Source organism: Carica papaya, chromosome 8 (assembly GCF_054855325.1).
Source record: "Carica papaya isolate Zhongbai chromosome 8, ASM5485532v1, whole genome shotgun sequence".
Lineage (NCBI taxonomy): Eukaryota > Viridiplantae > Streptophyta > Magnoliopsida > Brassicales > Caricaceae > Carica > Carica papaya.
This window is the reverse complement of record NC_142316.1, coordinates 22,023,430-22,041,340: the sequence shown is the minus strand read 5'-3', so window position 1 is coordinate 22,041,340 and position 17,911 is coordinate 22,023,430.

The window sequence follows — 17,911 nt, the reverse complement described above, 5'->3', positions numbered from 1 at the left end:
TTAAATCCACATACTAGAATTTCTTATATATTTCTAGCTAAATCAAGACATTTGTAACCCTTTAGTGGGTAATCTCGGGTAATCTCGATTCTCAATTTTCCATAACACAATCATCATATCAAAGTTTTTAAAATTTTAGAGTTTTCTTTAAGGTCAAATAGATGTATCTGTTATCTAATTAGTAACGTTATGGGATTAAGGCTCCCACTATCAGAAAAAATGCACACACACAGCCAAAACATGTACGTTGGTCACAATATTCCATTACTAGGTGACCCAGAACATAGCACACACCCCAACCATGTCTGAAAGGGTTTCCATCCACCCAAGGATATGGTTCACCACCCTACTGAATTTCAGTCATACCAATCTTAAACGAGTTATCTCTAGGTTTTTACTTCTTTCAAATATTTATATTTTCTTTGTTCTTGTTTGTATAGTTATTTTATTTTTTAAGGTTAATTGGTTGTTGTTTGTTTTAATATTTAATTCTATTATTTTATTTGTAAATTTATTCGTGTTATAATTTTTCTAACATACTGATTATATTCTCTTGAGACTTTGTATACTTTCTTAGTTAATCATGCTCTATAGGTCATACTATTCTAATTCTACCTATTTGTCTCTTTACAATCCTTATGAAACTATTCACTAACTCCCTTTAATCATACATTTTCTTATTTATTTTACTTTATTTATTTGTCTTTTTGTTTATTATTTACATTTTGATGCTTTTGTTATTTTTTATTTTTAAGTTTTATTGGTTTTACTTTGAATTCCTAATTTTATTTTAAAATGTGTACTTTTTTGTTGATCTTATTTTATTTATGAGAATTGTTTTATGTGTTCATGATCTTATTGGTGAATGTACACCATTATTACTATTCTACTCAAACTATTCAAACTCATCATGACATCAAACCCATCATAATATTATTTAAAACATGCAATCTTCACTCAACAATCAGGCAACAAGAAAATGACAGTGAAAAACATTTAATGTCATCACTTTCGAATTGTTCCCTTGGTTATCAATCCTGATTTATTAATTTTATAAATCTTTTTCAAAACTTAATTAAGTTTTTGTTTGAGAATATTTTTTGAAAATATTTTTTAAAAATATGTGAATGTGGCTTTGTGATAGCTACTAAATATACTTACCTCACTAAAAGACTAAGGCTCGATTACACTCAAAATAACAACCCCAAACAAGCATGCAAATTCAATTTTTTCCTAAAACGTAAGTCCTAATTAATTCTAAATCTAAATTATTCAATTTTCTTTAGATAATTTAATTCTAACTAAGTGACTATTAAAAAATACAAAATCCCAAATTTTTGGATTTACCTTGAACCAGTTTCAAGTTTCTGGAATGTAGCATTTCCGGTTCACTGCATAGAATGGTTGACTGGGCTTGAACATTACGGTCACTAACGTAGTAATCTAAAATGGCATCGAGTTATAATCCTCTCTTAGTACCAACTACCTATTTAAGTATCTCTCTCACTCACAAACGAAATACACGCATTTAATGGTGAATAATTTTATAAGCAATTAAAATACTAATGCGGGAGGATGTGGGGAGGATCGAACCACTCTTATAACCCACTCAACATATGCAATACCAAAACTTAACAGCCTTAAAATCCCTCTCTCTAATTGGATCTACAATCCTAAAAGGAATGCAAAAACAAAGATTAGGAAAAAACAAAATAAGAAAAGGAAAAATGCCACAGACTTAAAGATAAGTTGATCCCCACTCCTTGGCTCAACAAGACTTCTAAAGACTCCTCCTACCTCTTGAAGAACTTGAAGAAGCTTAAAGAAGATTGGAAAAATGCTAATTCTTAAAGAAAACTTAAAGCTTTATATATTATTTCTCTTAAAATGATTGTCTTTACAACCTATGGGTAAATGCCTATTTATAGGCTTTCTTGGGATAGCTTTAAATTATCACAGCTACATGAAAAATTAATAAAATAATAGTCGATCCTAATCTAGTTACAAGATAAATAATAAAAATAATCATATGGATAGACTTTATATTAAAATAATAATAAAAATGGGCTAGGCTTTATCCCATGTGTTTTACATGGGGAAATTAATTATAACATGTGGAAATTAATTGAAACATAGGGAAATTAAAGCGGGGTCCAAGAGGAATTAAAATAAAATAAAATATTGAAAAATGGTGGATAGAAAATTGGTCAAGGGGACTGTGTAGGCTGGCCTAGCGGGTCATTCAAGCTATGTGAAAATAGGGCTACAAGTTGGGCTTACACATGGGGCACAGGCTTGCTAGGCATGCGCCTGGCCTAGCCTCTACACTAGCGCTCGTTTGGCCTCATGGGCTTGCCCACGTGCGGGCCAGTGGACCACGGCTCTGGGCACCGCTATGCACTGGGCATGTGGTCCATGTGGGCATGCGTGTGCTTACGCGCTCATGGGGCGTGCTGGTTGGGCCTCACGCTCAACACATATACAAGCAACCTTGCTGGCACGTGGGGATCCGTGCCTATGTGTCTAAAAATTTTCCTACCTCCTATTTTCCTGTAGCTTATAGTCATTACAGGTCCTTGGAATACCAGCAGACATGTGGGCCAAGTATGTCATACATGCTTTGCGACGCAGGTGGACCCCATGGGTATCCACACCCAGACAACATTTGGGCCTTTTTCTTGGGTTGGGATTTTTGGGCCGAGCCATTCTTCAACGGTGAGGCCGATTATCCTTCAGGTTTCTAGCACTTTTTGGTGTCATTTCATCCTATGCAAGCAACCTTGCTGGCACGTGGGGATCTGTGCTCATGTGTCTAAAAATTTTTCTACCTCCTATTTTCCTGTAGCTTATAGTCATTACAGGTCCTTGGAATACCAGCAGACATGTGGGCCAAGTATGTCATACATACTTTGCGACGCAGGTGGACCCCATGGGTATCCACACCCAGACAACATTTGGGCCTTTTTCTTGGGTTGGGATTTTTGGGCCGAGCCATTCTTCAACGGTGAGGCCGATTATCCTTCAGGTTTCTAGCACTTTTTGGTGTCATTTCATCCTAGGTTGGGCTTTTATTTTGTGGATTCGGCCTCATTGTTTGATATTTGGCCTGGGATAGAATAGTCTTGAGTACTGTTGCTTCTCAAATATTTCTTTTCGTTTCCTGAAAGGTCATCAGTACTAACCCACTTCCTGCCTTCCACTAGTTTAGGTATGTCTTCGGTTGCTATTACATCATCCCCCCTTCTTCGAGAGGATTCATCCTTGAATCTACATTGATTATAAAGAAGCAACTTTTGACAATTGGAGGGGAGCTCGGGTTATTTTTTTTTTTTTAAAAAAACAACTTTTGACTTAGTTTGAACCCTAGCCTTTCTTTATCTGTCTTTTAGCGAACTCATCATATGACTTTTTAATTTTGAGCTGGTCTTCATAAGCATCTCTCATTGACAAAGGTGTCAAAACATGGGTGAGGTTACCCATTCGAATAAAGTACTAATTCATTTCACTGTTATGGCTAACATTTTGATCATATTGCCATAGTTTGCCTAGCAGTAGGTGTCGTACTTGCATGGGAACCACATCGCATAATATTTTATATGTGTAGTCACCAATAGAAAATGGAACACATACTTGCTTAGTGACATTGATCTCTTTACTCTCATCAAACCAGTGTAATTTGTACATATTAGAATGTTGTTTGCAAGTTAATCATGCTCGATCCACTAATAAGGTGGTACCAATTTTAGCATAACTACCTCCATCAATTATCACACTATGTACCTTTCTGTTGACTAGATATCTACAGTGAAAAATAGTTTCCCTCTAATCGTTATCTTCGGGCCTAACTTGTATGTTTACTGCTCGTTGAGCCACAAACATATCTCCCTTTATTGATTGAGTGATACTTTCTTTAGCTGCGTCCACTGGCGGCAGATCTTTGTAAAGCCCTACCTATCATTGTGCAAAAATTATTTGGAAACTCTATTTATTCAGGCCTTTGGCTGCCTAAATTTAAATTAATTTACGTTGTTCACGAGATCCGTGATTTTAATATATTTTTGTTTTTAATTTTTATTTATTTTATTATTATTTTATCTTAAAATATTTTAAATTATTTTATTTTATTTCAAAGAAAAAATTTAGAAAAAAATTAAAAAAAGGAAAAAATGGGAGAAAACCTACTCTCTGGAAAAATCCTATGAGAAAATAGTTTGCCCGCGCGGGTGTTGGGCACTGTGGCCGCGCACATGGGTGCACGCCCCATCTGCACACCAGCACGCACAGGATGTGCGCACAACGCCCACGTCCCCTCCGCAAGCACGCACACACGGGATTGCGCACAGTGCACACATCCCTCCGCATGCACGGCGCAGGGTCAGGACCTGCGCACACGTCTTGTCGCGTGCAAGCAGGCATCCGTGGGTCACTTCGCCGGTGGAGAAAATTTTCTCCCTCATTTTTCGTGCCAATAATATTTTTTTCTCTCTCTTCACTGAATTTTTCCACTTGACGCGAATCCAATTGTTCTAAAATTGTATAAATTACTCTCCCCCTTCCTTTCCTCTCCACACTTCCATTTCTTCTATTTTTCAAAGGTGTAGAGAGAGAGAGATAGTAAATTAGCGAGAGAAGAAGAGAAAGAAAGGAAAACAGTGAAGAAAAAAATATCAAGATTTCAGTAAAGAATCTAGTATTACTTTCGACTTCTTAAGGAGTATTTTTAGATAAGAAAATTTAATATGATAGTCATTTTACCTGTTTTGCATGTATCTGTATTCAAAAGAGTCGAATTGTTCTGATTTTCAAGCATGATGTATGATTTACTAACACTTGATGAATTTGCATGTAATAAATATAATATATATCCCATGATGATTAAAGTAAAATTAAAAAAAAAAAAAAAAAAGTGGAATAAAGCCTGTATGATCCGAAGTATATCTGTATTGACAGGTATATTGCATCAAGTGTCTCGTTAAACTTTTTATCTCTGACAGGTATCTGTTCCCCTTGCCTTTCAGAGTATCTATTTTTTTCTCCCCTATCTGGTCTGGAAAGACGTAAGAGGATCGCCTCCCAGTATATGACGGTGTGCCCTCTGATGAGAGTGGTATCGCACTATCTATAGGAATCACCCGTGGCTAAGTAATATCGTGACTATAGATTATCTATTAGGACCACTATGGTTGGTACAACTGTGGTCATAGATCGTACCATAGTTTTGCTAGCCAGAAGTGGGCCTGAGAAAATTGTCGTATCTGTATCTGATCTGGTCATTCCATTTGGGCAGTTAAAAATTTGTATCTGTATCTGCCCTTAGAGATGAAAGTTTGTAACGATTTCGTAAAGTATGACACTAAAACTTTTTATATTTCATGATTTATTAGATTATCTCTATTATTTGGCATGATATATGTATATTCAATTTTCTATGCTAATGTACTATTTTGATATTCAAATAAATAGTTTTTACTAATGATGAGTTAGGTAAACAAGGAAGCTGAATGGTAAGAAAAATAATAAACTTTTAAAATCTTACGATGTTAATTTAAAATTATTTTTCTTACTGAGCATATGGAACTCACTCTGTCCATCCCCCCACCCCCTAGATGAGGAAAAACATGAGGAACTGTAGGCAGACCTATCCTTGGAAGTTTATGAGGATCCTGTGGATTCACAAGTCTAAGTGCATGTCTGTTTTCGTACTCTGATGAATTTCAGTTGCATAAAGAAGTGACCTTTATGTTTTGTATTTTCTAGCCATTTCTGGTCTCAGTGATGTATGTAATTGGAATATTATATATATATATATATCTGTATGGGATTTGTTAAGGTTTGATTCCACTACATAAATATTATCATGCACTCGTTATTCTAAATCTGTATCTGATACTCATTTTTCTTAATTGGCACTTGGGATGTCACAATCTTCCTATTTGTTATTACTTTCATGCTCACTGACAATATCTCCGTCATCTCTGATGATCATGGTGTGCGAATTGGGATATTGAGGTGCAATATGCCCAACTCTTAAGTACTTGAAACACTTAATAGTGCTTTGGTGAGTGGCTAGTGCCTTAAAATTAATTGTTGGGTTACCAACAGGTTCTTTTCCCTTACTGTCATCCATCTTTTTACCTTCATCATTTTGATCCCATCTTTGATTTTCTTGGGGAGTGTGGCTAACAAACACCCGACTGGTTCCTCTACCTTTCAATTACCTTTCAATCTTGGTTGCTTTGTACACCATTTCTTCTAGGTCAAAATAGTTTAGGAGTTCAAGGATATTGGTTGTATCGTTATTTAGTTCCTCCAAGAACAAAACCATGGTGGCTTTTAGTTGTTCATCGACTCGAGCCCTAATCATGGTTATTTCTATTTGCTTATAGTACTCTTCCACTAACTTGGAACCCTAGGCTGGCAGAAATTATTTCCAGATAATGGATTTTAGTTCTCACTATGTGGTGATTGGTAGGTCCTCATCCCATTCTCTAAGAAGGGCTAACTGATCCCACCACACTGAGGCATAATCGGTAAACTCTAGGGTGACCAACTTGAGCTTTTTCTCTTCACTATAATTACAATAGCTAAAGATGCGATTGACCTTCCACTCCTACTCAAGGTAGGCCTTGGGGTCATTCTTCCCTTGAAAGGCTGGTATGTGGAACTTTAAGTCATGGAGGTCCCCGTATATGATTTCACGACAACCTCTCTGTCTATCACCAATATCATCGCCACAAGAACCTATCTCTTCTCACACTATTTGGAAACAGGTGTGACTGTGGTGTTTGGCTCGCTCCTGTTGCTTTATGTGGGCAGCTGTGTTTCCAAATTAGACACTTAAGTAGGTGAACATGTCAAGGACTCTTTCTTCTATGGTGGTTGGTCTACTATTGGTATTTTGGTGAGACATTACGAAATTCCTACAAAGACAAATTTAGTGAAAACAATAAGTCTCCTTACCTTCGCTCGTACTTACCTCACAATCTCTCAATTGATAGCTTTGTATAATCTAAATCACTTTAATTGGGCTTACACTTTAGTCCTTATGACACAATAAAGGACCCTAAAAGATTATGATTTCTACTAAAACTCGAAAAAAAGCACACAAAAAAGGGATAGTGTGCCTCTCGTGTATTAAGCAACTAATAACAATTAATCCCTTAATATTAATAATAGAATAAAAATAAAATAAAAGATAAAAATGTGGATCACAAAGATTGACAAGATGAACTGATGCGTAGGGATATGATCAATCCTGATGGATAGAATCGGTAGGTGTTTCTATTTATATTATCCCCAATTTGTCAGCTATGTTCTATGACCGGTTAAGTTTTTTCATGCAACATTGATGCAAGATTATAAAAATGTAATCAAAAATTAAATGTGGATAATGTGCCAAATGAAAACAAAAGTTTTTGCTCGAACCTGTTAGGTGAGGTACTCTACCTTCGATTTCTCAAAAGTTTATAGTCACCAATTAGGCGACTATTAGGCTTTTTTATGCAAAAAAAATGCAAACAACGTGTCAATTGCCTTATGGGGTACAATTGGGGTATTTTGTATTTTTTTATATACATAATTTTTTTTAATGATAGAACAAACACAAAATTACTTAAAACAAACAAATAGAAAGGATTCAAGTAATATACAAACAAAGTAACAATAAAATAAATTTGAATGTTAATTAATAACAAGAATGCTGAAGAACAATAAAGATAGTTTTGGATTTAAGGAACCTAATCTCTGATACCAGATGATGCATGAGGGTGTGGAGAGAATTGAATCAACTCCTATAACCCACTTAACATATGCAATACTAAAGCTTAATCACCTAGAAAAATCCTCCCTCTAATTGGATCTACAATCCTAAAAGGAATGCAAAAATAAAGACTAGGGAAAAACAAAACAAGGAAAGGAAAAATGCCACGGACTTACAGATAAATTGATCCCACTTGTTGACTCAACAAAGCTTCTGAATACTCCTGCTTCTTGAAGAACTTGAAGGAACTAAAAGAAAATAAGCAAAATGTTAATTATTGAAGAAAATAAGCAAAATGTTAATTATTGAAGAAAATCCAAAGCTTTTAATATTATTCTCTCAAATTAATTGTGTTTACAACCTGTAGGCAAAGGTCTATTTATAGGCTTTCTCGGGATAATTCTAAATGAATACAATCACTTAAAAAATTAATAAAATAATAGTCTATCCTAATCTAGTTACAAGATAAATAATTAAAATAATCCTAAAGATAGATTTTTCATTAAAATAATAATAAAAATAGACTAGGCTTTATCTCATGTGTTTTCCATGTGAAACACATGGAAAAATTAATTAAAAATATGGGAAAATTAAAATGGGGTCCAAGAGGAATTAAAATAAAATAAAATAATAAAAAAGTGGTTGATGGAAAGCCAATTGCGTTGTGAGTAAAAAGGGTCGTGCTGGCTGGCCCAGTAGGTCATACTGGCTATGTTAAAATAGGCCCACGGGTTAGGCCTGCGAGTGAGGTGCCGGTCTACTGGATGCGCACCTAGCCAGGCTGTGCATTGGGCACGCGTTTGGCCACATGGGCCTGAGTAGGATGCGGGTGTGGGTGCCATAGCGCACTTGGGCGCGCAGTTTGTGCGGGTACGCATGCACGTCTGCGTACATGGAGCGTGTGGGTTGGGCCACAAGCTCGACACATTGTGGGCAGCCTCGTCTATGTGCAGGGATTCGTGTCCACATGTTGAGGAAATTACCTAGTCCTGTCTTTTTGCGGGGTATATGGTTGCTTCGATTTGAACATTACAGGTCCTTAGAATACCAGCGGACATGGAGGCCAATTATCCTATAAGTGCATTACGAAGCATGTTTACCCCATGGATACCCATACCCAGACAACATTTGGGCCTTCTTCTTGGGTCAGGACTTTTGAGATGAGCCATTCTTTAGTAGTGAGGCCCATTACCCTTCGGGTTTTTGACATCTTTTAGTGTCTTTTCTTCTTAGGCCGAGGTTTCTGTTTAGTGGATTCGGTCTCACTGTTTGATACTTGGCTAGGGAGAGAGTAGCCTTCAGTATTGTCACTTCGCAATTGTTTCTTTTCGTTTCTCAGAAGGTCATCAGCAATAGCCCGCTTCCTATTGTCTAGCGCTTATGCATGTCTTTGGCTACTATTGCATCATACACAAGAAAAGAAACTAATTGTACCTATGGACATGCGGTCTTTGGTCACAAGCATCATAATGCACCACCACACGCCACTCGCATCAGTATCGAAATGGTCATGCACTACGGCGCGTGCCACCATAAGAATATGTGTGCCACACTGCCATGATGAGTATACGCCACCACGCATACTAATAGTAAATCTGGTGGTGTAATGCTTCTTTCTTCTCTCTCATTTTTTTATTTTTCTCTTTTTTTTTCTTCTTCTTTCTTTTTCTTTTTTTTTATTCTTTTTTTTCTTTCTTTTTCTATACTTTCTTTTCTTATTCTTCTTCTTCTGCTTCTTCTTCAACTTCTTCTTCTTTTCTTTTTTTTTTCCTTCTTCTTCTTCTACTTCTACTTCTTCTTCTACTTCTTTTCTCTTTTTTTTTCTTTTCACTTTTTTTTCTTTTCTTGTCCGTGGTTGTTTCCACTCTCCTCTGCTGTATCCAGGATGGCCACTGTGCTGGATCTTCTTCTATTTCACAAAACCACCGCATCCACAGTATTCTCTTCCCAACCGTACATATCACACACTATTCTTATTCTTTTTTTTTTCTTTTTTTTCTTTTTCTTTTTTTATTCTTTTTTTCCTTTTTCTCCTTTTTCTTCTTCTTATTCTTTTTCTTCTTCTTCTTCTCTTTTTCTCCTTCTTCTTCTTATTTTTCTTCTTCTTCTTCTTCTTCTTTTTTTTCTCCTTCTTCTTCTTCTTCTTCTTCTTTTTTTTCTCCTTCTTCTTCTTCTTCTTCTTCTTCTTTTTCTCTTTCTTCTTATTCTCTTTATTCTTCTTCTCCTTTGTTTTCTTTTTCCTCTCCTTCTTCATTTTCTTCTTATTCTTATTCTTCTTCTTCTCCTTCTTCTCCTTCTTCTTCTTCTCCTTCTTCTTCTTCATTTTCTGCTTCTCCTTTTTCTTTTTCTTCTTTTTCTTCTTATTCTCCTTCTTTTTTTTATTATTATTATCATTCTTCTTCTCCTTCTCCTTCTTCTTCTTTTTCTTCTCCTTCTCCTTCTTCTTCTTTTTCTTCTCCTTCTCCTTCTTCTTCTTTTTCTTATTCTCCTTCTTCTTCTTCTTCTTCTTTTTCTCATTCTCCTTCTTCTTCTTCTCCTTATTTTTCCTTCTTCTCTTTCTTCTTCTTTTCCTTCTTCTCATTCTTCTCCTTCTTCTTCTTCTTCTTCTTTTTCTTTTTCTTCTTCTTTTTCTTCTTCTTCTTCTTCTTCTTTTCCTTCTTCTTCTTCTTCTTCTTCTTCTTCTTCTTTTCCTTCTTCTTCTCTTTCTTCTTTTCCTTCTTTTCTTTTTTCTTCTCCTTCTTCTTCTCCTTCTTCTCCTTCTTCTCCTTCTTCTTCTCCTTCTTCTCCTTCTTCTGCTTCTTGTCCTTCTTCTACTTCTTCTCTTTCATCTCCTTCATCTCCTTCTCCTTCATCTCCTTCATCTCCTTCTCCTTCATCTCTTTCATCTCCTTCTCCTTCATCTCCTTCTTCTTCTTCTCCTTCTTCTCCTTTTTCTGCTTCTTCTCCTTTTTCTCCTTCTTTTTTTTCTTCTCCTTCTTCTCTTTCTTCTCCTTCTTTTCCTTCTTCTTCTTCTTTTTCTTCCTCTTCTCCTTCTTCTTCCTCTTCTCCTTCTTCTTCTTCGTCTTCTTCTTCTTTTTCTCCTTCTTCTTCTTCTCCTTCTTCTTCTTCTTTCTTTTCCTATTGCACTTTATCTTTCTCTCTCCTCTCTCCAGCCATGATATTTTCCTTTTTCTCTTTCTTTTTTCGACCGCTACTCAGTCTTCACCTTTTTCTCCACTTCTTTCTCCTTTTTTCCTTTCTTTCTTTATTTGTCCTTTATTTCATTATATATACATATTTTTGCCACTTGGGTCTTCTTCTGTTCCCAGAGGCATACACTCCTCTCGGCTTTTTTTTCTTTTTTTTAATTATCTGTACATATTTTTATATATACATTTATTATTATTTTATTATTCTGTTTGGCATTACATTTTTCTTGTTTAATTTTATTATTTTATTAATTTTAATATTCCATAATTACTTTTAATTTACTTTATTTACTAATTATGAGTTTTAACATATATATATTTTTAAAAAAACCTTTCCTAATTTATTTTAATTTTCTAAATAAAGTTCTAATTTCAAAATAAATTTATTTTTAAATTTAATTATTTTATGAAGTTTTCTAATTTCCTCCCGAAGTTTATAAATAAAATTTAAAGTTCGATTTTTGGCCTGTTACTGTAATATCCTGCCTATTATTGTGCTAAAATAATTTGAAAAGTCTATTTATTTGGGTCATTGGCTGCCTTAAACTTAAATTAATTTACATTGTTTAATATCTCTCAAGATTCGTTATATGATCTATTTTTATTTTATTTATATTATTATTTTTATTTTATTTTATTATTTTTATTTTTATTTTATCTTAAAATGTTTTAAATTATTTTATTTTATTTCAAAGGAAAAATTTTTAAAAAAATTAAAAAATGGCGAAACAGGAGAAAACTAAAGCAGTTTGCCTAAGCAGGTGCTGGACACCGTGCGCACGTCCCTTCCGCATGTACGACGCTAGGTTAGGACCTGCGTGCGCATCTTGTCACGAGCAGACGGGCCGTCCGCGAGTCACTTTGCACCTAGACTAGCTCCACACACTGTGCGCGTGCAGTTCGTGCAGCAGGTCTGCGTGGATAGGCATTGTGCACCCAGGGCCAGCGCTCAGTAAGCTTGCGTGTGGGACGCTTAGTACGCTTAGGCCCTACGCACACGCAGGCTAGCCCTTGCGCGCATAGCAGCAGGCCTGTGCACCTACAGGCTAGTCTACAATGCGTCAGTCGAGCACTGCCACCTTAGGAAGTGCACCACCATTGCCTTGGGCGGTGCGCCACCACCGTTAGTGGAGTAAATATTTCTCCCTCGTTTTTTTTGTCAAAAATCTTTTTTCATCTCTCTTCACTGGATTTTGCCACTTGGTGCGAATTCAACGGTTCTAAAATTTTATAAATTGCCCTTCCCTTTCTCTTCTTCTCCACACTTCTATTTCTTCCATTTTTTAAAAGTTTAGAGAGAGAGAGAGAAATAGTGAAATAGTGAGAGAAGAAGAGAAAGAAAGGAAAATGGTGAAAAAGAAAATATCAAGATTTTGGTAAGGAATCTAGTATTACTTTTGATGTCTTAAGGAGTATTTTTAAATAAAAAAATTTAATATGATTGTTATTTTGTCTATTTTGCATGCCTCTGTGTTCAAATGAGTCGAATTGTTCTGATTTTTAAGTATGCTATGTGAATTACTGACACTTAATAAATTTGCATGTAATAAATGTATTATGTAGTTTGTAATAATAGAAGTAAAAAGGAAAGAAAAAAAAAAGTGCAATGAAGCATGTGTGGTCCGAAGTATATATGTATTGACATGTATATTGCATCAAGTGTCTCATTAGACTTTTTATCTCTGGGGGTTATCTGTTTCCCTCTCCCCTATCTGGTCTCTAAAAACGTAAGACTATCGCTCCCAATAGATGACGGCGTGCCCTTTAACGAGAGTGGTATTGCACTATCTATTGGGGTCACTTGTGGCTAAGTAATGTTGTGATTATAGATATCTGTTATGACTACTATAGTTGGTATGGTCGTGGTCATAGTGATTACCATGGTTTGTCCAGCTGAAAATGGGTCTAAGCAAATTGCCGTATTTGTATCTGATCTAGTCATTCTACTTGGGTAGTTAGAAATCTATATCTGCCCTCAGAGATGGAAGTTTGTAACGACTTCGTGAAGTATGACACGAAATAACTGTGTATTTCATGATTTATTTGATTTTCTCTATTATTTGGCATGATATATGTATATTTGATTTTATGTGCTAATGTACTATTTTGATATTCATATAAATGGTTTCTTTTTCTAATGATGAGTTAGGTAAACAATAAAGCTAAACGGTGAGATAAAATAATAAACTTTTGAAATCTTACGATGTTAATTTAATACTATTTTCCTTACTGAGCATATGGAACTCATTCTTTCCATCCCCCCAGATGAGGAAGAAAATGAGGAACCCCAGGCATACCACTCTTGAAAGTCTATGAGGATTCCATGGATCAATAAGTCTGAGTGCATGACTTTTTCCGCACTCTGATGAATTCTAATAGCATAATGAAAGAAGTGGCCCTTATGTTTTGTATTTTGTTACCACTTCTGGCCTCAGTGATGTATGTATTTGGAACATTATATATATTTATAAGGGATTTATAAGGTTTGATTCCGCTGCATAAATATTATCATGCACTCGTTATTTTGAATCTGTATCTACACCTATTTGCCTTATTTAGCACCTAGGATGTCACAGTTACACTCTCCCCTCTTTAAGAAACTTTGTCCTCCAAATTTTGATTTGCAAGGACCCAGAAACAATCATCCATGAAATCCGTTGGCATATTCATCATCATATTGGAGTGGTTATAACTTATTCTTCAAGGAGATCATTTTAGGTTGTGATATCCTTTTTTCTTATTCTTATGTATAAGGGTATGTTTGTTTGAGAGTGTCTTTGATACCTAATTATTTTTATATTTCCCTAGTGCCATGTTAATGGTTATATTATCAAAACACATCCCTTAGGGATTTTGTTTATTAGTGTTTTTCTTTGTTTTAGAGGTTAGGTTTGATGATGTTTTATTCAAAATTTTTTGAAAATAGTTAGTCTGGTTAAAGATGTATTATTTCATCTACATCCATATTAATCCTTATGTTTCAGGTTTCTAATTTAATTCATTGGTTTTCGAACTACTAATAGTTAAAGCGTGATTGGTTGAAATGTGCCTAGAGAGTTACGGTATTGATGGTGATTAGAAATTCTTTTAGTAACAGATTCAGTCTTTAGTTTTGTTACAAATTGTTATGTTTAGTTCTAGTTCTCGCAAGTACCCTTCATGTTCCCAAGAATTACAAGTGACATATTCTTAAGTATGGCCTTAAGATATAACCAGCAAGTTTATTGCACCATCAATTTGCTCTTTGGTTTTAAGAGAGAAATCATCTAAATGTGGTGATTAGAGTTCATCACATTTCCATTGCACTACTCTGATAACATAAACTTGGGAGGTTTAGCATGATATAATGAGTTGTTGTGAAGAGGGTTCACTAAGGTCTTACTTTCTATCTATGAAAATTTTATTTAAAAACGACAGGGGCTCTTAAAAAGGAAGAGTTTTGTTAGGTGTTGCTTATATTGTTATTGTAATCTTATGCAGATTTGGGACAAGAATTTTGGAACAATGAGAGCATTTGTTTTTTCTAAAGGAATTCAAAGAGAATTATTAGAAAAACTGGGATGGCTATTTAGTTCCTCAAGAATCTAGGAATTGTTGTTAAAGTATATTTACTTGGGGAATTTTTTCTCGATTTAGGAAATTTTTTCCCTTCTGAGAGAATTTACTTATTTTTATTGAGGGATTTCTCCCACATGGGGGAGCTTTTTCCACTTTGGGGGATTTCTCCCACTAGTGGAAGTTTCTTCCACTAAGGGGATTTCCCATCAACATGGGGATTTCCCCCAAAAAACTCCACAACAAATTTCATACCTCATGTACAAGGGATGGTCCTAAGTTCATGTTGCTCTAATACTACCTGTGACGGCCCATAGTCATACCGAGGCACTTTGGTTGTAGAATACCGACTAATTTAGATAAGTAATCATTCACAACAAAAAAATACAAATGTACATAATTATTTATCCCTTATATAATTGTAACATAAAATTACAATACATGAGCCAACAAAAATCTGTAGAGTCAAAACTAAATACATACACAACTCATGTGACAGCTCAAAAATACCCCCAAGTTAGTTTCTTATACTTGATATTTTTAATACAACCTTTATATATGTTTGAAAAATATATAATAAAGTTAAAGATACAGTTTAGAGTCAAACGGAAAAATGATAGATAAGGATGAGAAGCTAGGATAATCATGAAGAGGTACGGAAAAATGTGGAAACTTTTTAGATGAAGTGGTATAATGAAAAATAATAACTTTAAGATGAAGTGGCATAACGGAAAGTGACAACTTTTAAATGAAGTGACAACATTTATTTACTAATGTAAGTAAGAAAATTTAGAGTCTCGTAGATATATTTATGTTTTACATTTAAGGGATGTAACACTTCTACGACTCTTTTATAATTAATAAAGTTAAGTTATTTTACTTAACTCGACTTTATGTGATTTAAATAAGTATGTTCCGGTCATTACCCTATAAGATGGGGTACGATCAATAAAAAGTAGTATCAGAGCACGATTCTAGGATATCCTTTGAATATGAGACTTACAGTTACTTGAGACTTAAATAGAGTTGTGGAACATAGTGAAATGCCTCTAAGTTCAAATTTGATAAATGTAGAAAATGGCAAGGATACCGAGAGAGCAGGCGCATCGGGTTCTGGAAGACTGAACCCCTTGCACTTCAGGACAACCTATCCTATATTGAGCTTTCTGTGCAAATAGTGGATCGTAAAAAAAAAGATATTACGGTCTAAGATAATCTCCTATAAAAGACTGATGAAACCACTTATAAATTAATAGGCCATACAATCACAATATCCACTTACCTTGGATCCGATGCAATCAATTTAACCTCTCTTAATTCTGACAGAGTCTCCCCATATATTTTCTTCAATTTTTTCTAGTCACTCCGACAAAGTCTCCCCTGATAAATACTTCAATATCCTCTTTTCACTTAGGTAGAATCTCCTCTTATATTTTCTCAATTTTCTCTAATTAATTTGGCAGAGTCTCCTTTTAGATTTCTTTAATTTCTAACCAAAATGTTGGAAGCATATCCCCTTAGGATTATCATAATTTTACATTAAAAAATATCCTTATTATAAGTAAATTAATTTCCTTAAAAAAAACTTAAAACTACATACCTCGCAAAACATGCTACTTTCACTCCAACAGAGTCCTGGCTTAATTTCTAAGCTTTTTCTCTCAGACATCCAGAAGAGTTCTAGAATGTTTTTAAACAATATCTAACCTTTGAAATATTCATCATATCAGTAAAAATCATCCACAAAGTTTCAAGATAAATGGAATTAAAATGAAAGAAAAAACTCACTTTAAGCCTACAAGTTCTCCCTTAGTTGATCATGAGCTTTCGTTATCCTCTTCTCTTTTTTCTGTAGTTTCATCGTTTCCTTCTTCGTTCCTCTCTCTTCTTATCAAAATTTGGGCAGAGTTTCATCAATGGAAAAATTCCCAAATTCCCTCAAATTCCCTCATATTTCTTGTGCATTTTCCTCTCTTTTTCTTTTATTTTCTCTCTCTTTTCTTTCTCTCTCTAGTTTTGCTCTCCTTCACTCTAGAATGAATTTCTCACCTCCCCCATACCCCTATTTATAGCAGAGGGATGTCCATGCAAGTTAATAAGCATGAGAGAGGTGGCAAACCTTGATTGGCCACTTAAACCTCCTAATGATTCATCCTTATCCTTATCTTTTCCTTTCCTTAGCCTTTAAGTAATTCTAGAGTTTTCCATCCTTATCCAGACTCCATACACCACCCTGTCCTCCTTTTAGGAGCTTTAATACGAAATTTAGGCTCCATTTGATATGTTTTTGTCTGCCTTAAGCCCACCTAAACTCATAAGATAAAAAACTGCACTCCATGCACATGTCTTCACTTCCAACAGCCATAACTCCCTTGATTCTTATGAGTTTTGGATCCATTTTACCTTCACTTGATTTTCATGGTTTCAGCTACTTAGTGATAAAATTAGGCCCCAAAAAAACCACATTTTACCCATCTAAGGTCACCTAAGGCCCATAACGTTCAAATCACACATAAAGTTAGGCCCATGCCCATACCCGTACTTTAAAACTCCATAACTTTGCTCTTCTTAATTTTTTTGGACAAAATTGCACATGTTCCTCAAGTAGAGACTATCACATGGTTTTGGTTTGGGCTTCTTTTGAGTCTATTTGGCCTAACTAAGCCAAAAAGGTCCAAACTGTCCTCCATATGCATACTTCTCGGGTTTGGCCTCATGTCTCCCAAAGTTTCTTCTATAGACATTTTTCTTTTTTCATAAAATTCTTCCTTATGTTGGAACTAGTTATCAGCCAAATTTGAGCCTCAAATTCTATGCATTTTAGTCTTGGGACACAAATCAAGGTAAAAGAGTTAAATTAGAGCTTTCTTAGGAAGGCTTTGGTTCCTTGCATTTTTCTCTCAATTTTTCCTCTACACAAGATATCCTTTTCTTAAGAGTTTCTTTGTCCATATGTTATCTAATTTTGCTTTAAATTTCATCCCTAAATTCCATTGATCTTGGGCTTAGGAAGTATTTTAAGCACTCAAGGTCACTTGGTGATACTTAAGGGATTTTTCTCCCGCTCTCAGGGGATTTCTCTCTTTATTCTTAATCAAATTACTCCCTCATGCTCCCGAAGCATTTTCTCACATCTCGTGATGTCGTTCTAGCCTTGAGAAGTGTTCCTAAGTGTAGAAAACTCGATTTTCCCTATTGAGAGAAAAACTCTTCTTTAAGGGATTATGGCTACCCAAATCTCATTGTTTTCACTCTGTTTGATTTGAAACCTAATTCTTAACCTTAATACACCTTCCTTTATACATATATAGACTTGATCATCCAAACCAAACACAAGAATCAGATTGAAAAAATTCGCGTTGTTACATCTTGACTGCACAGAGATGATAGAAGAGTTATGCAAACAACA